Here is a 25,380-nt window from a genome sequence, read left to right as displayed (position 1 = left end):
GGCACCTGGTGTCCAAAGATTCTGTACGAGAAGTACTAGAGAAAAGCACAATTCCAAAAGGAAGGACACAGATTCCAAAACCTACTTCACAAATGACAAATGGCTGAAAATGCTGATAACCTATTAGATTAATACATTGATTTTAAGTAGATTAAGTAATAAAATGCCTTTACTACGATGTATATAGAAGATAAGTTCTTAAAAAACCTACATTGTAGATATTTTCTACATCAAAGGACAACATACGTGGTAAGAGTGTTCATCTCATTTGCATCGTGTTTTGACAATCACATGCAACATCAGCTTTTATTGTAACTTGTCATGATGTATCTCCAAGAGGATATAATTTATCAGCGGGCCAAAGAGCTGGAAAATTAATATCTGTTTAGCTAAACAGATCACATCTGTTACCAAACGTGTCCAAATAATTTGGCATCATTGCTTAAGATATATGCAGACAGAGACCATTTATCACTTGGATTATTTCTAGAACCACAGGCTTGTTTTCTGTGCATTGCATAGAAACCTGTGTGCACTTGCACACATGCACACGCTGTACATGAACCCTTTGGAATGCTTTTATGTAACGTGTTAAATATAAGTGAAAGGAGCACAGAATCACTTCTGGGGCTTTTTTAAAATTCTATTTCTCCATCACATTGTCCTCCCACCTAGACAGCAATTGGTGTCATTTCCACTTCAATTCACTCCTAAACTGCCTCGAGTAATAGGTTTTCAGCAAAAGCACAGGAGAGTGTTTAGGATTAAGTTCCAGAGCCTGATTTTTAGAAAAATTCCCACAAATAAACCCTAGACTTCATTAACTGCAGAAGAGCTCTCAACTCCTCCTTCAGGAGCTCCCCTCAGCAAAAGTTTGCATCGTAGTGGTGATAAGCATAAGCCAGGGGGTTGGGTCAACCCAGGTGCCACCTTGACTACTTTCTGGCTGTGAACTTGGACAAGTAGCACAATCTCTCTGATCCTCAGCCCCTTACATGGTAAGTAGAGATAAAATCACCTACTCTCAAGTGGCACACCCGTGTTCATAGCAGCATTATTCACAATAGCTAAAACTTGGAAGCAACCCAAATGTCCATCAACAGGTGAACAGATAAACAAGATGCAGTATACACATTCAATGGAATATTATTCACCCTTAAAAAGGAAGGAAATTCTGACACAGGCTACAACATGGATGAAGCTCGAGGACATTATGTTAAATGAAATAAGCCAGACACAAAAAGACACTGTATGAATCCACTTATAGGGGGTAACTAAAGTAGTCAAATTCATAGAAATGGAAAGTAGAATGGTGGTTACCAGCAGATACAGAAGGGAGGGAATGGGGCACTTTTGTTTAATGGGTACAGAGCTTCCAGTTTGCAAGATGAGAAAGGTCTGGAGATCTGCTGCACAACAATGTGAATACACTTAACATTACGGAACTGTACACCTAAAGTGGTTAAGATGATAAATTTTATGTTCATGTGGTTTTTGCCACAATAAAAAAAAAAGTACCGGCTGGGATTGTTGTAAGGATAAAATGAGATTATTCTTATAAAGTACTGAGCACAGCTTCTAGCACACAGCCCTCTGTAAATGTCAGCTATCATCATTAGCTAAACAGAGCCTGCTAACTTTTCCATCAAGTCCATTTGGAAAGTGCACTTTGGCCCAATCCTGTGCTAAGTGTCAAGAATGATACACGTGAGAAAAGCTCCGCAGGCTGTTCTCAGCCTCACAGAGGAAATGCACCTGGCACAGGTGAAAGAGCAGGAGAACAAGGCAGGGATGCTAGGTTCCATGGCCAAGTCCAGTGATGCTGGAGCTCAGGTGGAAATTCCAAGGACGTTAATACATCAGAAGCCCTGGGCCCAACATCTGGCCCAGAACAAGTGCACAGGAGTGGCAGCCACTGTTCTTACCGTTCTCATCCACTGCAAAGAGTAATGGGACAAGTGCCTCTGCCACCACCGGGACTCATGGTTGCTGCCACCCGGCCTCCACTCCCACCTCTTAGTTAAGGACAAGGGCTCCTGCTCCTGTCATTCACAGGACATTTCTCACTTCACTGGGCCTTCTCGCCTGGAGCCATTTTCATTATTCTGTGTTTTCTTTCTCCGTGTTACTTGCTCTCTCTCTTTCTTAGCCATTGGCTTGGTTTGGGAGTTATTTGATTTATTATTTGCTAAACAGCCAAACCTATTTCCTTCCTTGCTAAATTTTATAATTTTACAAGCACTGGTGACAGTAACCACAAATACCATCTCCACGAAGTGCTTTTAATGCCTTCAGATTGTTTCTGGACTATGTATCATCTTTTAAAAATACATTGGCTTTTTGGTGTTTTATTCTTCTATTAAAACACTACTTATTTTTAGTTTTTCAACAAAAACCTTACCACTATAAAAACTACACTGCCAGCACATAGTTCCGCAGGCATAGGGCTCCCTTATTAAACTCAGAAAATGGCAACAATCATCCAAGTTAATCAAGTTGCACTAAAAATGCTTCCGTGGTTATTTGTCCCGTGATCCACGTTGCACACTGCCAAAGAGTCCGTGCTAGATCCGCCTGGGTCGCATCTTTGGCCTGAGCATTCTGGCAGCACAGAATGTCAGAGCTGGAAATAGACATAAAGATGACCGTGTTCAACCCCACATTTAACACAGGGAAACTAAGGCCTAGGAAGAGGAAGCAACCCAAAAACAACCACAGCAATTCATTGCTACGTCTGTCCACTCACAGCTGACCAAAACAGCACTGCCCAGTGGTCCCTGAAAAAAACCTCCACTCTTCTCCTGTAGCTTCCCTAACCCAGGCCTTGCCTCTAAGAAACCAATCCCTTTTTCTTAGCTAGTCTTCATCTGCAACTTGAGTTAAAGGTTCTTTTTTTAAAAAAAATCCATTTGGCAATGGCTTGCTTTTTTCTTCTGACATGACTGGGGCATGAGATACTGGAGAGTTCAAGCTAAAAAGGATTTCTCATGTCCTAACCCCAGACTCACCCAGACCTCCCCCACTCAACCTCACCTGACACCTTTGAATATCACCCCATGCTCAGATTTCACATAGTTTTAATTTCAGCAAGCATCCTGTGGTCCTTTTCTTGCAACTGACAAGAGAGTGCGTGCTCGAACTGATTACAGCCTTTTGGGGTCACCCCAGACTTCCACCCTCCCTCCCTGCCCATCCACCTCTTGCTTTCCAGAACCTCCCTAGAATGGTTCATGCCAATCTCTTGGTTGTAGAGTCTCAGCTACTGCCACCTCCAACTTTGCAAGCGCCAATTAAAGAGCCCCACATGTGGCATCAACTGACAGAGTCTGCCCAGCGTGCACTGGCCAGACTGACCCACAGAAGCTTTGTCTTCCCAGCACCTCCCTGGAGGGACCAGGAAACACAACCCAGAAGTGCCAACACCCTACGGGATGGACTTTGATAAAGCCAAGAGACAGAAAGGAGCTGACTGGTAAACCACTCACCCTTCCTCCCCTCTTTGTATGGTTGGAGATGCCGGATTCCATGCCTCTGATCTAGTGATGTCCCAAATGGCGTTTTCTTACCAACTCTGGCCCACTCTGTAACATACCACCTGGTCCGTCCTTTCCTTGCTTTCCTCTCTCCCCTTTGGTTTTCTCCCATGTTGGCTCTTTGGGATCTCATCCCCTAATAAAGCTTCAATACAGGGGTGGGCTAGCTTTCTCTGTAAATGACCAGACAGTAAAAGTTTCAGTCTCTATAGGCCATATAGTCTCTCTCATGACTACTTAACTCTGTCATTTCAACACAAAAGCAGCTATAGACACAATACGTAAAAGAATGGGCGTGGCTGTGTTCCAATAAAACTTTATTTATGGACATTGACATTTGAATTTCATGCATTATTCACATGTCACAAAATATTATTCTTTTAATTTTTTTCAGCCATTTAAAAATGAAAAAATTATTATTAACTCATGAGTGTACAAAACAGGCAGTGGGCTAAATTTAGCTAGTGGGTGGAATAATTTGCCAACCTCTGATTTAAATCTCTAAGTTGTTGGGTTTCTTAGCTCACAGACTGTTGAAAGCAGGTGACACAGGCCAAAGTTTGCTGACCCCTGCTTTAGCATGTAAGCTTTGCTTCAGGCCTATTTCTAGAAATCCCAAGCTGAGACACACCATAATTATAACTCTTACGTGAATTTTAAAAACAGTAATAAGTGGAAAAGGTTTCCTTGATAATCCTCTGCACTGGCCCATGAGCTTGAGTTACTGGATATGCAGATCACACCAAGAAAGCCCAATTCCCTGCCTCCTTGCTGCAGTCACCTTAATCACTGGAGCAGGGATGTGGGAGACTGGTCTTTTTGTGTCAAATACTATCTTCCATTCCCATCTGTCTTCCCATGGCTGTGGTTCTTTACTCCGCATTAAGGTCAAGGAACATACTTATAGATTAAACTCACATTTGTATCCTCTACTGGTGCTAACTACACAATGAATATTTATTGCTCAATAAACATGTGTTGATTCTTTACCAGAAAAGGAGCAAGAAGACAGAATTCATGATGGAGTTCAATTTCCTTTATCAGAGCCGCCTAAGGAGGGAATAGCTTGCCTTGGGAGAAGTGAATTTCCTTGTATTAGGTATTCAAGAGAGTCTATGGGATCACCTGGCAGGATGCTAAAGGTTCAAGAATTCACACCTCAGGGGAGGGTTGGACTTCATTGCAGCCCTTGAGTCAGGGACTCCCCAGATTAGGCAAAGGCTGGAGAGTCAACTGTTGGAGGTGCAAGAGAAAGAAGGTGAGGTGCTGTCAGGATGCCCAGCTTGTGCCAGATTCTATGCTGAGAGCTTCCAAATTAACAACAATAGTAACAACCAGTGTGTCATGTCCCTACATGTGCCAAGTACTGTGCAGTACTCTTTCACAGCCCAGCCTGAGGCCCCACAGCTGGGAAATAAAACCAGAACCAAACCTCACTTCAACAGACCCCACGAATTACCCCACTTACTCCTTTTTCCTGGAGTGGGAGGTAGGGGTTCCCCCGCGAAGTCCTTCCACATCTTGAGGAGACCATATTGTCTGACCACTGTAAAGTGACATTAAGGATCATGTCTTTTCTTGACTAAATTGAGGTCTGTTATAATGTTTCTGCTCCTGAGAAAGAACATTTCAGAGGATCAAACCACTCCTCAACTTAAAAAAAATAAAAGTAGAGAATCACCAGTGTAACGGAACATGGACTCACCCCGGGGAACTGGGAAGAGCTCATAACAAACTGCATCGCAGCACACCACTAATTAAGAATGCTTAAATCACAGCCTGTGCCTCAGGGGGCCACCGCAGGCAAGAACCACAGTGTTCCACTGAGCCTGGAAACAAGTACTTTGTCATCAGCCTGATGCATAATTTATGTGGGCAAAAATGTGTTTCCTCCCTTTCCAAAAGGGACGGGAGCCAGCACAGATCCCCAGCTGTGCACCCCAGCCTCTCCACAGAGAAATACAATTCCCATAACATTCTAACTTCTGCTTTGACCTGGAGCGCATTTTAAAACATTGCCCCAAAGTTGGATGAGTTCTCCAGATCTCCTGCCAAAAGCGAACGGACGTGCTGCTTGGAGGAGCCTGAGAGAAGGGCTATTATTTCTGCAGTCACTCAGCCTAATGCGTTTGAACCAGCTGCATTAGCCCAGTGGGCAGGAACAGGGCCTTGGGGTTTGCCCACCTGGAGAGGCAGCCAGGTTTAGGGAGGAAACTAAGCAAGTCTCCACCTGGGGCACTGGGCTTCCTGAGGCCCCAGGACCCTTCCTGCATGCACCATCTCACAGTCTTCTCACTTGAGCATCACTTGTAAGTAATCTTGGAGTTACATCTTGGAGTGACCTAGGATACAAGACCTAGAAGCCTCTCTCAGCATTTCCAGGTGTGCTACAAAGTCAACTACATTGATGGAGGTGGCACAAGTCAGCTTCTCCTCTGCATTAGCTCAAGTCGCTGCAGTGACCCAGGAACAGCTCTGGCAGCCCATCGATCTTGTCACCTCTGCAGAGGCAGGAGGCTACTCTCACTCCCCAGAGCCCCTCAGTTCTCATTCCACAATTGCCTCCATTTCCACCACTCTCCAGGCCTCCCATGAAAAACTCCACAGAGAGCGGATTCGATCTGTCAGCCAGTCATCTCCCAACAAGGAGTGCCCTATTGGCCAGAGTTCTCAAGCCAGGTCACTTGAAGGGCTTTCTTCTACTGGTTCTTTCTTCTACTTTTAGCTCCAAACCACACTCCCATCTCCCTGCTCCCTGCCACCACCATAGGCAACCACTCTAATGTACTCAATGTGCATCTTTTTATTTGTGTTCTTGCAAAATGAGCATCGTGATTACGTGTGCATTTTCATAAAAGTATGTCGTGTGCATGTTACAGATCTCATTCGCTTTCCTTAAATCTTGGTTCTTATCTTTTGAGGTCAAACTCCACCTCCTTTATGTAGTACAAGTTATGGATAATGTGATAAAAGGTATGGATACACTTACCAGAAAAATGCATGAAGGGACATACAATTTTACACACAATTTTAGGGTGTTCACACATGCTAAAAGCCATCTGTGGACTCCTGAGGGTCAGGGAGCTCAGGTAGAACTCTCATCAGAGATATTGACCTTTGGTCAGGGCTCAAAGACCTAGTCTGATCAGCAGAAGCCAGGGAAATAGGGTCACACAACACAAAGGGGGACCTGTGCACACAGAACTCCTGTGGCTTGTCTTGGGGGGGGCGTGGCCTTCCCTTCAGTCTGTTCCTCAAATGAAAGAAGGTCATAACATGACAACCCACAAGTTATTCCCACTCTGGAATGCCCTCCCAGCTCCTCTCCTCTTATTCATAAACATTGCCTCCTTCAAAATACCACATCCTCCCAGAGGGACCCCTTCTCAACCTCACAAAGCGTCTTCTCCACAGGTGTCTTACACATCATTTTGAATTTGTTCTCATGATGCTTAGGAGAGTTCTGGACATTTTTCTTAAGTTAAAGCTGGCCCCCACCATCAGGCTGTAAACCTACTGAAGAGAGAAACTAGTCTTTTACATACATGTGAAGAGGTAGAGAATGTTATTTACCTGGATTCCAGGGCAGCACAGGGATGGGAGCAGATTCTCATGAGAAGGATGAGGTGAGCTGGACCCCATCTTCAGGAGGCCATCCTCAGTGGGAAGGTCTTATATCAAGACCTTGGTACGTAAGGAACCACCACAGAACTCCCTGGCTTAAAGCCTACCTTTGTTACTATCTCTCACGGTTCTTTGCGTTGACTGGACTTAACTGGGCTGCTCTCACTTGGGGTCTCTTATAACGTAGCAATCAGATGTTGGCTGAGGTCAGAGTCCACTGAAGGCTCAACTGGACAGTGTTCAAGATGACGTCTTCACGCCTGCAGCTAGTGGCTGCCTGGGCACCTCTCTCTTTCCGCACAGCCAGCCCGGACTTCTTCAGAGCACTGTGGTCTCAGGGTAGTCAGACTTACCTGACCGTTTGGTGTGTAAGTTTCCTAGAGCTGCTATGACAAATTAGCACAAACTGGGTGGCTTAAAACAACAGAAGTTTATTCTCTCACAGTTCAGAAGGAAAGTCTGAAATCAAGGTGTCAGCAGCGTTGGTTCCTTCTGGTGGACCTGAAAAAGAAGTCCAACTTGTCTCTCCCTCGCTTCTGGTGTCTGCCAGCGATCCTTGGCATTCCTTAGCTTGTAGATGTCTCGCTCAAATCTCTGCCTCCACCTTTAAGTGTCTCTCTGTGTCCTCTCATAAGGACACCAGTCATTGGATTTAGGACCCGCTCTAACTAAATCCAGGATGATTTCACCTCAACATCCTTAATTAATTACATCTGCAAACACCCTGTTTCCAAGTAAGGTCACCTTCTGAAGTTCCAGGTGAACATGAATTTCTGAGGGATACTATTTAACCCACTACAGCTCGCTTCCCTCTGACCAAGAATTCCAAGAAGCCAAGGCAGAAGCTGCAAGACTTTGACCCACCTCAGAAGCAGTGCAGCATCATCTCCATTGGTTACAAGTGAGTCATGGGGCCAGCTCTGATTTGAGACGAAGGGAGCACACAGGGGCGTGAATACAAGAAGCACAGTCCCTTGGAGACTAGCATCTATTAGAGGGACAAAGTACGTCAAAGTAAATGGGGAAGTGAACAGGAGGGACAGAACATTGAAGGGACTTAGCTGGGAGAGTAGGGGGTGGGACACTGTTAGTGGGGAGAGAGAGAGAGATTTTAGGACTGCCATGGATGGAAACATTGGAACAAGGGAAGAAATGCATGCATTAGACTTCTGGGAAAGGTTTTGGGGTGCACGGAAGGAAAATATTCTTTTCCTCTACCCATCTAAATTCCTCAAGCTTGGGTCCTGTAAATTAGACTAACAAAAGACAGATTAACAAGAGAAAAACAACCAGAAATTGATTAGCATGTGCATTGCGCTTATACATGGGAGCACTCAGAGAGGAGTAACTCAAACGGGCCGCTAGAACATGGGCTTACACAGCATCTCGGCAAAGGAACAGTAAATTTTCAGAGAAGTGACAAGACGAAGGAAAAAGACTGAGTGTCTAGGGATGGCAAATTGTGGGATGGCAGTATATGGGGAGACTAATGGAAAATAAGGTCTGGTGGGTAAAGTTTGTTATGTAGATTCCTCACTGTCTCCAGGCTGATAAGGGTCTAGAGTTGCCTCCAGTGATTAACTTTCGTCCTTCCCAGTTGAGAGCAGAGGGGAGATATCTTTACAAATTCATATCCTGCTTTTAGGCAAATAGGGCGAGGGCAGAGAGCTCTTTTGTATCTGCTTCTTCTCAATTGCCTTCAGCTCAAAATAACCCTTATGCCAAAGTGGTGTCTTTTGGGGTGGGATATTCTGCTAACCTGGAGGTGCACAGGGAAAGGGGGAACAGAAAGATTTTCTAGGCGCTACCGTGTGGTTTAAGAGAAAGATTGTGAGTTTAAAAAAAAATCTAACAAGAATTTCTCAGAAGTTTTACTACACATCAAGACTGTCCTCTCCCCTTTGACATTCCTCAAGAGACTGAGTAAAGACTTGAGTTGCTTTCATCTATATTTTTCTGCTTGGCTGTTATTTCTTTGCGTGTGATTTTCTGCAGACCAAGATCACAAGGCTCCACTGTTTTTATACAAGCTATGTCCCTGTAACCCTCTTTGTAAACCTAGCCCAGGGCTCTGCCCGTGGAGTGTGATCAACAAATAACGTCCAGTTTAAAAGCATTTATGAGTTTGATTGGGGAGTTTGTACGTTTGACTGCTGACACAGGATTTCTTTTAAATACGAGTATGTGCCTGCACTTTCAAAAAAATACCAACAAAATTTTATAGTTTGCCTCACTAAAATAAGTTCAAACATGAGTATTTGAATTTGGATTTCTACAGTTCAGATATCATTAAAGGTGATGTTTGGCTGATGTCTTTTTGGGAAAGTTTTGCGGGAAGTTTCAGTTTTACAGCAATATGGCTGACAGTCTTCAGAAAACCAAAAACTCAAGAGATGTAGGCAGTGTTCCTGGACCCAGGCTGTAAAAATACTCCTCGAGATAAATTCTTATATCTCAGGAAACTTTTAGAGGGTGACCAGGACCCCAGGCAACAAGTGAGGACTTTATGGCTGCAGGCTTTCCAGTTCTAAAGGACTTAATTGGTCAGAGAAATCAAGGACTCAGATGATGCTTAGACCCCAACCAACGAAACATACCAGCCATGGAGGGTAGTCTGTGGAAATCAACACTTCCTGTTTCACTGTGTGTTGATATAATCTAGGTACAAAAGATTTGGAACTGACCTAAAATGAGTCCACTTTCTGCATGACCAGCACATTCGATCCGTCCTTTTTTTTTTTTTACTACTATTTATTGACAACCTAATGTGTTATACATTTGACAAACATAATCTCATTTAATCACAACAGCTCTATGAGGTTGCTACTAATGCAAATAAAAAGTACTGGGCTAGAAATTTGGAGGAGGTGGGTAGAATATTCCCTGCTCAAAACGATTGTCCTGCAATGAAATATAAAGAAAGGGGTCTACACAGTGTTTGGATATTTAAAACTGTAAGAATGAACTAAGCAAAGAATATAGTTGGAGTTTCAACAGACAGAGCCAAGGGCTTGAAGAGAATGAACCACACAAATTTAAAGTGGTTGATATGTTGCTTGGGAACAATTCTGAACTTATTAAAGTGTATGTTCTTACCCCTGCAATTGGAGTATAATGGAAGCCCCTCCACGTGTCAATGTCATTATAATGAAAACGCTCTAAGTAAATAAATTAAGCATTAATTAAACGTAGTGTAGGATACCACTTCATACCCACGAGGATGGGCAAAATCAAAAAGGCAGACAATAACAAGTCTTAGCAAGGATGCGGAGAAACTGGAACACTTACACATTACTGGTCAGGTTGTAAATTGGTGCAGCCACTTTGGAAAACAGTCTGGAAGCCCCTCAAAAGATTAACCATATGACCAGCAATTCTACTCCTAGGTATCTACCCAACAGAAATGAAAACACTTGTACGTGAATGTGCGTAGCAATATTATTCATAATGGCCAAAAGGTAGAAACAACCCAAATACCCACCAACTGAATAATGGATTTTCAAAATGTGGCATATCCATAAAACAGAATATTATTTAGCCATAAAAATGAATTAAGTACTGATACATACTACAACATGGATGAACCTTAAAAACATGATGCTAAGTGAGAGAAGTCAGTTACAAAGGATCACATATTATATAATTTCATCTTTTTGAAATGTCCAAAATAGGGAAATACATAAAGACAGAAGTAGATTAGCTTTTTCCAGGAACTGATGGGAGGAAAAGTGGAGTGTGACTGCTGAAGGATACAGGGTTTCTTTTTTGAGAGTGATGAAAATGTTCTGAAATTAGATAGTAGTGATGGTTGCACAACTCTGTGAATATACAAAAAAACATTGTACACTTTAAAAGAGTGAATTTTATGGTATGTGAATTATATCTCAATAAAGTTGTTATTTAAAAAAGAAAAGAGGAAAGAAAAGAAAAAAATGGAGAAATATGTGGTTTTGAAAATGCCATAATGGGGGAAGGTCTGGGGACAGAGGCAGATTCTGGTTTACAGGGCCTGAAATTTATATAATTTAGGGACCCTCTTTAAGACAAATAATTTTTTAATGCAAATGCACTGTAAAACAATGTGCATAGAGTTAACAATACTGTACTGAAAACTTAAAAATTTGTTAAGAGAGTTTATTCTGTCATGTGTTTTTTACCACAATAAAAAATGCAAATGAAAAATTAGATGCAATATTGGATATTTAGAATGAGAAAAAAATGACAAATTATGAACTTTTAAAAGCTGGAAACATCCAGAACCCATGGATAAAAGCTACATTTTTAATTAACTAACTGCCTTCCATACATCTATAATTCAATTTTCGTCCACTGTTGACTGCACAGTCATTATTCACCTTTCTTTTTTTAAAAAAAAAAAAGATGACCAGTAAGGGGATCTTAACCCTTGACTTGGTGTTGTCAGCACCACGCTCAGCCAGTGAGCAAACCGGCCATCCCTATATAGGATCCGAACCCGTGGCCTTGGTGTTATCAGCACCGCACTCTACCGAGTGAGCCACAGGCCAGCCCTGTTACTCACCTTTCTATGGGACAATGATTTTATGTCATTTTCTACAGAAAGACTAAAAAAAGAATTCAGTCTTTCCTCTAGCATAATTGATCCAAATTTTTTGATTATATAAATTTTAGAAAAATTTTTTTCAAGCTTCAGAATTTGTTAATGACCCAATTCACTGTTATGCATAAAGTAAACATTTTTTATGCAAAACCGTGTTCATTGTTTATAGCACGGCTGTACATTTGTCCTCTACAAACAAAAACTCTGATGAATTCTATATCACATGATTCCCATCTAAAGAAAAATATTATTGTGGCATATTTATAATTATACACATGGCATGAATATGTATTCCTGACAAGAAAGAACTATTTTTTTAATTGAATCATAATTGATTATACATATTTTGGGGGTTCAACATTGAGATATGTTATCAAATCAATATTATTAGCATATATATATTACTACAAATCATACTTATTCTTTATGCCCCTTGCCCAATCTCTCTCCATCCCCCTCTCTCTCCCCCCTCCCCCCTCTAATTACCCTAGATTTCTTCTCTCCCTCTGAAAGAATAATGGTTACTCTGTTGATTTGTTGCCTAGATGATCTGTCCAATGCTGAGAGGTGTGTTCAGGTCCCCCAATATTATCGTAGAGCAGATGCTTCTTCTGTCACTCTGGAATGGACTTTGTGGAGAGAGACATCTGCTTCTTATTTTTGGTCTCTGCTAGTGACTCTCCTTGTGTCAATGCACTCCAGTGGCTGGTAGACCATCTGTGTGGTGGTTGTGACATCTAGCCACTTTCACAGCAGCCATGGTTATTGTGGTGGCTGTGGTGGGCCACCCACATGGAGGTGATGTTTTTGGCCTGCTCCTTGGTGCTGGCAGTGTGCCTGGTTGTGGGAGGGCAGTCTAGTCCCCAGATCCATGCTTTGGGTCCTCAGGCAGCTCCCGAGGCACTGGCAGTGTACCTGGTTGTGGGACCGGAGGTGGTCCCGTCCCCAGCTCCAAGCCCCAGGTCCCCAGGTGTGCCCCAAGGCACTGGTGGTGTGCCTGGGCAGAAACTAATTTTTTTATCCTTTGCTTACTTCTAAAGTGGGGGAACTTAATGTTTGGACCAGTACTTGAACTCTGTGGTTGAGCTAAATTGCTGCTTTGCTGCTGATTCCCTAGGGAAGGCTTCTTGTGCAGCTCAAGATTTAATGGTTGACCTTATAGGTACTTCCAGCTCTCCAGAGACCCAGTGCACCTGGGTTGTGTAGAAACTCTAATCTGGGCCTGAGTTTTTTCATCAAACTGCACCCCATGCAATTCTGCATTCCTGATCAGTCTCCTCTGAGTGCTCCTTGGCTGATAGGGGTGCAGATCAGCTGTTCTTTCTGTGTCCCAGTGTTCTTCTGGTGGGCCTGTCTCCCCCACCGCCCATGCTGCAAACACTTCCCATGGAATGGGCCACGCACCAGTCCCTTGCAATGACTCACTGGCCTCTGAGTGGGTCCTTTTTATTAGCTGTTGTGACTCCTTGCTCCCATGTGGTTCCACAGGAACCCTATTAGTGTTCTTGCTGATCTGGAGGCCACCAAGGCCCTCTTCTCCCCTGCTGCCTCCAAGCAACTCCATCTGAAGGGCACAGCTGTGGCTTTTGTCAGCTCCTGCTCCGTGTGCTCAGCAGCTCCAGCCTTAAAGCAGCTGCGGCATGAAATGGTCAGAGCATTTTTTTCTTTCTCTCATCGTGGCTTCTCCTGCCTTCATGCACTCTGTAGGTCTATCCTCCCCTTCCCCTGAGCTCTAGTGGCTCCAGCTTGGCTGTTGTTGCTTTTCTATAGTTGTAAATTGGTTGATTTGTGGGAGAGAGTGATGCTGGGAACCATCTATTCTGCCATCTTGACTGGAAGCCCCAACAAGAAAGAACTTCTAATTTGAGTAAGTGATAAGAAATGATTCCTCCACTTCTAACTTTACATGTCTGATGAATGGGAGAATTTTCCACAGACTAGCTTCTGGCTCTGTCTATTTCAAACCTTATTTATCCTCCAGGGCCACATACTTCTGACACCTTAGGATGTGCTCACATGTGTTGTGACCTCTGCTCTTACACCCATAGGCCTGACACAGGGGGACTCACACAATGAACAGGAGGATCATACTGGAAGCTACTCCTATACCAAGATGACCAGAAATAACTATACACAGAAATAACCAACCACGAAAATATCTCCCACTAATTATCTCAATTCAACATCCCTTTATCTGGATCCTCAAACTATCTGAACCCCCAGCACCACCTGACAAAAGGAGAAGTTTATGGCGATGGGAAGTTCGAGTGGAAAGAAACAGAAGCCAACCAATCACAGTTAAAATCTTACTTTTGTAAATTTTCACCAGGATCTTAGAAGGGACGTGAAGTTACATTAATTTCACAGCAAGTATGCCTTTTCCTGAAAAGAAGTTTTTGAGGTAGTTGTGCAACAAAGAATAAGCTCATGCAGGGAGAATATGGGTCTTCTAGAAAGCGGTAAACTGAGCCTGTGTGCTCAGAACTTCAGGGTGATACACATACCCACCTCTGCCACTGGGACAATCAATACCAGGACCAATAAGTCAAGTGTTTAGGAATCACATTGTCTCACCTGTTTTATCTATCAGCATAATTACCTGAAAATAACTTTGGATTGGGAAATGACAGAGCTCTTCCTCAGGGTTTCCCCTTGTGAGTTAGTTTGGGACTAACGTAACTATCACAAGCTGCTATCTGGACTGCTTTTCCAGCAAATGATAGTCAATAGTAGATGAGAGACCAAAGCTTGGGCCCACAGAAAGAAATGCTAGCAATAAGCTTGCATTAGTGGGTGAGCTTCACTATCTACCTTCAAGTCATTGCCTTCCCAACCCTATCCCCAACACTCCTGTGCCTTTCACACACCGCTAATGATGACAATGACAATGATGATCCTCGCAACAATCCTGAGAAACAGGCATTGTTGCCCCATTCTTAAAGTGAGGAAACAAAGGCTCTGAGCAGTTCAGTAACATGCCTACAGTAGCTTAGCCAGAGACGGAATTCAAACTCAAGTCTACTGACTCCATGGCTCAGGGTCTTTCTACCCTACAAACCTGCCTCTTAGTACGTCATCTCCACCAGGCTAGATCAGCTGGTGGAAACATCCAGGGTCCAGGATGCAATCAAAGAAAATAAAAGAATGAGCCCCTTGCAGTCACTAACTCTGACTCAGGGCTGGCCACATAATTTATAGAAACCAGCGCAAAATGAAAACACAGGGGTGCCTTATTCAAAAAACAGGAAAAAAGTGCCATTAAAGTTCCTAAAATACTACACTTTTCTTTCTTCTGCAATTTCTCCCTCTCTCTCTCTCTACTTGTTATGGTGTTTTTATATTTATATTTAATGTCATTCTAAGAAAAGAAAAGTAAAATAAAATTGAAAATTATTAGCATAAATTTTACCATTCTTAAGGCCCAGCATTTGATCCCTGTACCAGCCAATAAATAAAGAAATAAATAAATAAATTTCACTATTCTTAATATTGTAAATATTGTACAACACCAATTTTAAATGCAAATATAACAGCATTTAACTAGTATATGTAATCACCAAAATGACACAATTTGCATCTCATATGTCACACAAACTTGTATATTTTGCTCTTACCTAAGCAGCAGAAATGCTGCACACAACAAACCCTACTTCTCCGTACGTGCATATTCGACCAGTACACCTTACCTTCAGGTTTCTGATGAGTAAAGAAGGACTGAAAGGAAAAGGGACCAGGGGTAGCCCTGTCTTTCCCTTTCTTTCTGTACTGTCACTTACAGCATAAGTGGTTGGCTGACACAGGGAAGTAACATGAGTAAAAATTGACATGACTGGACTCATCAGTCATTCACGTTTCTTAGAACTACATAGGCTTCTTTCTGCCTTCAAAGCAAGTTCTGGTTGGAACGGAAAGTGTAGCGTCTTGGGCACCAGCCCCACCTACTCAGTGGCAAATACACATGCTCATAACACTTTGAACTCACTTCGAGTCGCACTGATCTCCCACAAGGGGCCACTGGAAGTCTGGGCTCATGGGACATCATGAACACTACATGCAAATGGAGAAGGGAAGACACGTGTACAGTGCGTAGCTCCTCTGCTTACGCATATGCTCCATTGTCCTATCAGACTTCACTTACAAAACCCAAGTTCAAAGAGGAACTTACTATGAATTTCAAGACAATAACTGAGCATTAAACCAAGCTTGGGGCCCTTCTGAGCCCAAGGTCCCATGCAGCTGTGTGGGTCCCCTGCTGGGAATGAGCTCTCTCAGTTCCCTGCCTTCCACACCACCTTCCCACCATCGAAGATCCTCACACTTCTCTGGTGTAAGCTGGAGAAAGAGTAGGAGAGAAGAGGATCTCGTCCATCGTGCTCAGAGCCATATTCCCAGTGCCTGGTTTGCAGTAAGCATTCACTGAATGAATGCATGAGTGAATGAATGAGAAGGTAAGGATCCTCCCCTCAAAACTGACCGACTTTCTCCCTTTCCAGGATGAGCTCCCCAGCCAGAGTGAGCAAGAAGTGAACAGTTGGCATAAAGCCTGGCACATATAAATAGTTTCACAAATAGAGGTGCTTTAATAATAACAATTATTTCTGCATGGCTGTCTGACTCTATCCTGCAGCTCTTAACCCAATTCAGCCCCGGTGCTGTGCTGGTCATCACAGCTACACACACACACACACACACACACACACATTGTGGCCATCACAGCTCCCCACACTTACACACACACACACACACACACCCCTATAACCTCAGGACTTCTGCTGGCTGGCTTCAGGCTGACCCAGCACCTCCAGCTGCTACTACCTTCACTGCCTCTGAAAATGCCATTTTGCCACCGTGACACTTACTATTCTCTGCCAGCCTCCAGCCAGGCTTGGGCTCTGCTCCATGGCTGCTGGTTCTGCTCCACTTCTGGTCTCTGAGGAAAGAAGCTATCCCTCAAGTGGTAGCTGGACAGCCAGCTTTGGAAGACCCTTAGTCATTTGGGTACCAAAGAGCTAGGCTTGCTTTTACACACCTACAGGGCTCTCTGCAGAAGTTAGGACAAGCTCCCAGGACTCAGACTGGGAAACAAGCGGTAGGAAAGAATCCATTAAAAAAAAATTTTTTTTTAAGTTCTACTTCCCTGCCCTCATGCTCTTTCTTCAAGACGGGACCACACGTCCCAATTTTCCCCTTCTCAAGGTGAGTCATTTCCTGCCTTCCCAGGACACCCTCCCCAGAGAGAGAGGACAGGTTTTGTCTCCTCTTCCAGCTCAACTTTACCCCCTGGACCTGAACTTTCCAGTAGCAGCCACCTCGAGCAGCAGCCAGAGCCAGGCTGGTGAAGACTGTGAAAGCAAACACTCTCATACTGCCAAGAGAAGTGGAAATGAGCTCGACTGCTTTGGAAAACAATTTGACAACAGTCATCAGAGATCCTTCTAAATTCCACCTCTGGGGATTTCTTCTAAGGAATTAATTCTAAATGCACAAAAGCTATTGGCACAAAGATGTTATGAAGAATAGCAAGGCAAAGAGAGAACAATCTAAATGTCCAATAGAAGCAAATAATAAAATAAATTATTATATCTAATCAAGTGTTTAAATGCCATTTCAAATGTTTATAAAAATAATGTAAAATACAATAAATTAACCTTAATTATAGTCACCTAGAACACTAGAACTTAGAATACTATAGAACACTAGAATTTATTCTTCCTCTCTAGCTGTATATTTGTATCCATTAACCAACCTCTTCCTATCCCCTCCTTACTAACCTTCCCAGCCTATGGTAACCATAATTCTACTCTCTGCTTCTACAAACACAATTCTGAAGCTCCCACATGTGAGTGAGAACATGCAGTAATTATCTTCCTGTGCCTGACTTATTTCACTTAACATAATGTCTTCCAGCCTCATCCATGTTGCCTAGAAGAGAAGAGTTCAAATGTTCTCAAAGCAAAGAAACAATAAATGTTTGCAGTGACAGATACACTAATTACGCTGATTTGGTCATGACACATTGTATACACATATTGAAATATCACTCTGTACCCCATAAATATGTACAAATACCACGTCAATTCAAAAAAGTATAATGTGGGGGAAATTATAATATTTACAATATATAATTATAAGGAATGGGGTGATATAAAATTTTGTACACAGCCTAGAACCAAATTTGTTTTTACTTCTATGCATAAAGAAAAAAAGACTAGTAGGAAAGGCACCAAAATGCTAAAAATGATTCTGTTGGGATAGGTTTATGTAAATTTTCCTTATCTCATAAATTTTATAATAAGAATAAGGTTGCCTCATGATCCTGTCTGCTCCCTGCCTCAGTTCACATAATTAATGGTCATAGGGTACAAAGTTACAATTAGACAGGAGGGATAAGTTCTGGTGTTCTATTGCACAGCAGGGTGACTATAGTTAACAATAATACATCGTATATTTCAAAATAACTAGAAGAGAGAATTTTGAATGTTCTCATCACAAAGAAATGATAAACGTCTGAGGTAATGAATATGCTAATTACCCTAATTTGATCATTACACATTATATAAATGTATCAAAACATCACATTTTACCCCATATGTAGAATTATTATGTGTTAATTAAAAATAAAACTTTTTTTAAAATAATGGTTCTAAATATTAGCAGAGCAGCTGGCTCCTTAGGGATACTATGGTTTGTAAATGTAAATTATCATTACAGTTTTCTTTCTGAAGCTCTCTTAGCATACCATCTGTTTACACATAGCAATATTCTGGGAGGAGAAAAAGTCCAGATAAACATTTTCACTTTTGAAATCACACCGCACATTCTCTCTAGCTTTGCTTCCATGACTGCAACCTGCATTCAGTGGCTTATGAACACATGATTATAGAGTCCGCATATCCCACGCCATCTGCTGCGTGCTTTCTCAGAGGTGGAAATCAGAATGACTTCACAAGAGAAACACAAAGCTGCTGAATTGTCGGAGGTGCGTGTTATCTTAACAACCACCGGGGGGCAGCAGGCAGAGCGAGGAAACAGGAGCTCGTTCCTGCAGTCAGGACGTGGCAGCTGCTGGACAGAGACTGTTGGGGGGAAAGCAGGACAGGAGAGGATGAAAATGCACTGACGGGATGATAGGCAGCTGGTAACTTGGGTATTCATAAGGAAAGTGCTTACATTTGCAGGGGTGGTTCAGTCATGTTTTAAACGTCTAACCACCACTGCAGGGAGAGAATTCCATTTAAGCCCAGTTCATGTTGGACTTTCCTGCGTGGAATTCCTAGCAGAACAGCCATTGTGATTTGAGGGAGGTGAGAGACACCTGTGGCTGATCCCACAAGCTATTGGCGGCCTTCTGACACCAAGACCCCAAATCAAGCTAAACCTGGTGTATTAGTCCGTTTTGTGTTGCTATAACAGAACTACCTGAGAATGCGTAATTTATAAGGAAAAGAGGTTTATTAGGCTTATGATTCTGGGATGGTTGCACCTGGCACGGTCCTCAGGCTGCTTCTACTCATGGCGGAAAAAGAGCAGGCAGCTGGTGGGTACAAGCAGATCACATGGCGAGAGGAAGCAAGAGGGGGGGGGAGGTGCCAGGGTCCTTTAAACAACCAGTTCTCACAGGAACTAATAGAGCGAGAACTCACTCAGGACCCCTCCTCCCCCAGGGAGAGCATTAATCCATTCATGAGGGATCCAGCCCCATGACTCAATCAGTTTCCAACACTGCCACATTGGGGATCAAATTTCCACATGAGTTTTGGAGGGGACAACACATCCAAACTCCATCACCTGGGCTGCTGAGCACAGAAGGAAGAATCCCAGCTTTGAAATTGGAAAAACTTGGGTTCACATCCAGACTCAGCCACTTACTAGCAGTGTCTCCTTGGCAAGGTGCTTAACCTCCCCCAGCCTCGGTTTTCTCATCAGTAAGATGGGAATAATTCTGTATTACAGAATTCTAAGGAGAATCAAAAATGATATATACAAACATAAGAGTTACCATATGACCCTGCAATTCCACTCCTAGACATCTACCCAAGAGAAATGAAAACACTCATCCGCACAAAAACTTGCACATGAATGTTTCTAGCAGCATTATTCATAACAGCAAAAAAGTAGAAACAACCCAAATGTCCATCGACTGATGAATGGATCAACAAAATGTGGCATATCCATACAATGGAGTATTATCCAGCAATAACAAAGGATGAAGTACCAATACATACTACAGTGTGAATCAACTTTGAAAACATTATACATTTGCATACAGAAACAAAAGGCCACATATTATATGAATTCATTTATATGAAATGTTCAAAATAGGCAATTGTATAGAGACAGAAAGTAGATTTGCAGTTGTTTACAGTTGGGAAGATGAGGACTGGGGATGATAGCTAAAGGGTACAGGGTTTCCTTTTGAGGTGATGGAAATACTCTAAAATTGACTGTGGTGATGGGTGCACATACATGTGAACATACTGAAAAACATTGAATCATACACTCTAAATGAATGAATTGTACGGTATGTGAATCATATCTCAATAAAGCTGTAATTTTAAAAACAAAAGAAATAGTATGTATAAAACGCCCAGCACAGTTTCAGTCGATCAGTAGTCATGATTACTATTAGTTCTGCCATTCATTTACTATTTGACCTTGCTTCTCTCCTTTCTATAAAGTGGACAACAAAATTTATTTTGTGCAGTGTGTTTCCTGCTCAAAAGGTAATATTAGAAGCAGGGTTACAGTCCTTTTTAGACTTTCAAGCTTACCGACATTCTTTTTACTGATGGGAAAATTAAGACCCAGAAGGCTGATATTTCTTACTCAAGGAACTGCAAATAAGAGACAGAAGAGAATATAAAGGGGGAAGGTGGGTCACCTAGTACATTCCCAGCAAAACCAGGCAAGAGCAAAGGCAGCAAAGTTTATAAACATGGTACCCTCAGGTTCAAGGTGTGCCTGGAGAGGGATTGCAGGTGAGGGGGAGACAGGAGGAGTAATGGGGGGAAGTTAAACAGGCTCAGTTCCTGAGCATCCCGGGAACGGCGCTCCCTGGGTTGGGCAGAAGCCCTGTTCACTGGAGTGTTATCCTATGAGTAAAACTGGAAAGCAAGGCCAAGGTGGGACCTTTCAGCAGTCCGCATTAATAAAATTAAGTTTTTATTTGTTTTGTTAGTTTTTTTAGTTTTTCGGGATTTTTTCTTTGGTGTTTTGTTTTCTTTTGATTTGCAGCGTCACATGAATATGGTTCTTCAGATTTCCAAATTTGGAGAGTTTGAGGGAAATGATATGTCATCAAACACGAGTTGTAAGGGAGGGAAAATTTTTTTTCTCCACCCATCCTAGGTTCATTGGTTGCAGTGCCACAAACTAAACTGACAAATGACAAATTAACAAGAGAAAAACAAGTAGAGGTTTATTAATGAATGCATCGCACATTTGACAAGAGAACTTAGTGACGAGTCGACTCAAAGAGGTAGTTAGAACTTGGGCTTATAAAGCCTCTGAACAAAGAATAATTATTTTGTAAAGAATTGACAAGACAAAGGAAAAGGCTGAGTTTTAGAGCAGCAAGTTGTGGGAAGGCAAAAATATGGGATACTAATGGTGGATAAGGGCTAGTGAGTAACATTTATGTAGGTTCCCCTGGTGCCATTTCTGGGCTTAGGTTCTAGAGTTGCCTCTAGTGATTAACTTCATCCTTCCTGGCAGAAAGGAAAGAGGAGACACTTTACAAATTAATGTCCTATTTTCAGGCAAATAGGGGAAGGGCAGAAGCATTACTTGTATTTGTTCCTCTCAATTGTCTTCAGCTCAAAATAATCCTTATGCCAAAGTGGCATATTTTGGGGTGGCATATTCTGCTACCCTTCAGGATCATGTAGCATCCTAGAAATTCCCTCTGCAGGGGCTCAGGAAGAAATCACCCTCCAGAGCCACCAACACCAAGGCTGGTACTATGAGAAGCCCACGCAGCTGCTAGTCGAGAGAGAGCTGCTATACACAGTGAGATTCCATAGACAGAGAAACCAAACAGTGGATTCAAATAAAAGCCTCAAATCAAAAGTCACAACTTAGACTATAGATGTAGATTTGCAATATGGTCACCCCTCATATGGGCAACTCTCTGTCCAAATTAAGCAGCAACATGAATGCATTTATTTAAACATGGTTAATAATTCTTCTAAGTCCCAAGCACCACAAGGAGGCCACTCAGCACCTGATACAGAGAAGCAGATACAGACCCGGGCCAATGGCCAAGAGAACCTGCAACATCTGAAAACTTGTAGAGTCTGCTGGCTGCATACCCAACATCTACTTGCTCCTTCTTCCTTGTGTGGCAAGCCTAACTTTTAGCTGTGTACATTATTAACAAGGTAAAAGTCTACATTTCTCAGCCTCTCTTGCAGCTACTGTGATCACGTGACTGTGTTGTAATTAATGGTAGGTAAATGGAAGTGTCATGTGAGACTTCCCAGGAAGTGTTTTAAAGGCAGGTGCATGCCCTTGTTTTTTCACTCTGTTTCCTGGAACCCAGATGTGAAGACTGGAGCTCAGGCAGCCATTATAAACATGAGGGTGAGAGCCAAACACTATGACTGGCAGAGGGGTGACCTGAGAAAAGCTTGGGTCCCTGGCAACTTCACAGAAGGACCATACCAACCCTGAAATTCCCACCTCCAAATTCTTTTATGTGAGAGAAAAATAAGCTTTGGTCATGCTTTAATCCTGTTATACTATACCCTAATTTTTCTTTGTTTTGCTTTTTAAACTGTTTTCTCGGGGATTTTTTTTTTTTTTTTAATTTTCAGGCAAAAAGATCTAAAAGTTTATCTTCAAAAACCACTTCCTTCATGGAAACTATACTCAACCATAGACATGAAGAAGAGAGACCTCGGCCTAAAAAATAATTCCAGGAACTCCACAAATCCTCACTGCTTTTGTTTACCTTTTTCTAAACCATAGGAAATTGGATTAATGTTAGCAAATCTCAAACATTAGTGTTACCCAAGCAGCCAGTATACACACTAGTATATTTTAGGGCATTCCTATCTGCACAACACACAGCAAACAAGGATAAGAAAGTTCCTTGCGTTGAATTGCTGCACAGGCCCAAAACTACATAAAATGAGATCAGTTTCAGAGATTCACATTAAGACTGATTTCTTGGTCTTACAGAGTCAGTCGGGCAGAGTGGACAGTTGACGGGTGGAGACTCTCATTAGAGATAAATGAAACAGGCTGCCGAGAGGCACAGGACCGTGAAGAATTAAACATGATCCAGTTTTCAGTCCCAGAGGCTTTCCAGTGCCTGGGCTCACACTCCACCACCCCTGTCCACTCTCAAATGCACAAGCACAGCCCCGGAGGGAGAGAGCCCGGACAGGGAGAGAGCCCATTCTCCCTGAGCTATACTTCTAGTCTCAGCTGAGGCTTCTCCTTTCTCAGGCTTCATGAAGAGCACATCTAGTGTTTTTTCACCTCCTTAGTGGAGTCCCACTGCAGCATCTTCAAATACGTGTGCAGGGGAGGAAAAAATACGCTTCTCTCTGCCCTCCTAGGGCCTTTGAGTGGCCTAGGAATTAAATTGAGATAAGATAGGAATTGAGATAGATAGGTTAAAAGGAGAAAAGCCATTTTAATTACACACACACACACACACACACACACACACACACACACACACACACACACAGGAGTCCCACAAAAACATGAGGCTCAAGGAAGCAGCCAGATGATTGAGGCTCATATAGCATCCTGAGCTGCAGCAAGGAACAGGGGCTTGAAAGTTCTGGGGGTGGGGGGATACAAGTGACATGAGGGTGAGGGGAGGAAGTGTGTGATGAATACAGGTGGTCTTGTTATGCAGATGAAGGTCACTCAGGTAACAAAAGATATCAGAGCATCTCTCTTCCTGGTACAGACAGTTTTACTAATGAAAATTTCCTTTATATACGTCTATTTCCTTTACAAAAGGGCAACTTATCAGAGCCACTCCTGGGTCTGCAGTTTCTCAAAATAACCAGCTCTAAATAATCAATATGCCAAAGAGGAATATTTTGGGATGGCACATCCTGGTCTCCTGCAGTCATATTTTGGGGGTGTGTCCTGAGCCCCAACACATGCATGTGGTGCCTCGCCTTCCACTTTACGTCAAATAGTTTTGTAACCACATTGAGTGAGCCTGTTGCAGGTGCCCCGTGGGGATGCAGGGGGTGAACATTTGTAGCAGACACTTAGTGCCCATCTAGATGCCCTCAGTCCCCCTTCCTGGAGCTACGTTCCCATGTCCCATCTCCTACTTACAGCTCACCACTACAAGATGATTGCCCTTGTGCTCCTGGAGCCTCCTCACCCAAATGAAGAGTGGAAATACTCATATCTGGGTATTTAAGTCCCTCAGGGCAGTTTGTAGCTTCTGGCTGACTGGTGCAGGGACCCAGCTCCCCTTCTTCCAGAAGACAAACTCCGAGGTACAACTTAAACTCCAGAGCTCCCCTCTGATCAGACTGAAGCTGGGTCTTTAACCAAAATCAGACCTTCCCTTGGGCTCTTTCCCTTCCCTGCTACCGCCCCCACCCCCTTCTCCCAGGAGCACAGCCTTTGTAATCACTTGCACCTGAATCCCCTGCCCAGGGTCAGCTTTGGGGGACGCATTCTAATGCATGCCCACAGGTACAACCAGAATTATCATGAAGCTTGATTCTGGGGTCTACTGAGGGAAGCTGTACTTTCCAGCATTTTATTAGTTGACATTTTCTTCCACAATGAGAATTTGGGAAACAGAATCAATCAGACACTGACTCAATTAAATGAGGCTCACAGCTATCATAGCTGCAGTAAACACTGACGCCTGGGTCACACACCACCTCTCTCCACTCTGCACCCATGGGAGGGACTCCTGCTGGAAAAAAAGTGCAAATCCGCTTGCAAATAGCAGCTGAGGCAGAAGCTGCTGATAGCCTGAAATCCAAAAGCCTGCTCTTCCCCCAAAAGACCCCTTACCCAAGCCTGAGTCTGAAAATCCACCATTAGGCATTCATTCCTTTGGGTCCAAGGCATTGCAAAACACCTGGCTGTCAGATATTAACATTTTTATGGGAATTGATTTTATCAGGAGGCTGATACAAAGATTCTCATGGTAATTGTACCTATAGAGTGAAGAAATATGTTTAAAGGGAGATCTTCTGGGGGTGGGGCAATCAGAGGCAAGAGAGTGAGCAGTAGCGGGGAAGGGAGAGAAATAGAGGAATTTATAAACAGGAGCTGAGGAGACACAGGATCTTTACAATTTTAACTCATAGAATCATAGAATTTTCAGACCAGCGGGAAACCTAGATATCATGTAGTACAGTGATTTTCTAAGTTATACTGGCAACTTGATTTTCACATAAAAGTTCCAGGAATCCTAATATTTAAAACATGTGAAAGGGGAGTTGTTCTAGCAGCGTGCAGAGGGAGACAGCGCTCTGGCCGCCAGTCTCCCCTTCACAGCCCTCCCTGTGCAGCCCGTGGCCGTATCCAAGACCCTGAAACTGCACCACGCCAGCTGGAAACTGCTGCCACACAGTACTGAGTGGTCCAAAGTGGCCTCTATTAATACTAACCACTTAGTATAAAAGTAACAGCCACCACATAGTC

Source organism: Cynocephalus volans, chromosome 7 (genome assembly GCF_027409185.1).
Source record: "Cynocephalus volans isolate mCynVol1 chromosome 7, mCynVol1.pri, whole genome shotgun sequence".
NCBI classification, from domain to species: Eukaryota; Metazoa; Chordata; class Mammalia; order Dermoptera; family Cynocephalidae; genus Cynocephalus; species Cynocephalus volans.
Note: the sequence above shows the minus strand (reverse complement) of the source record.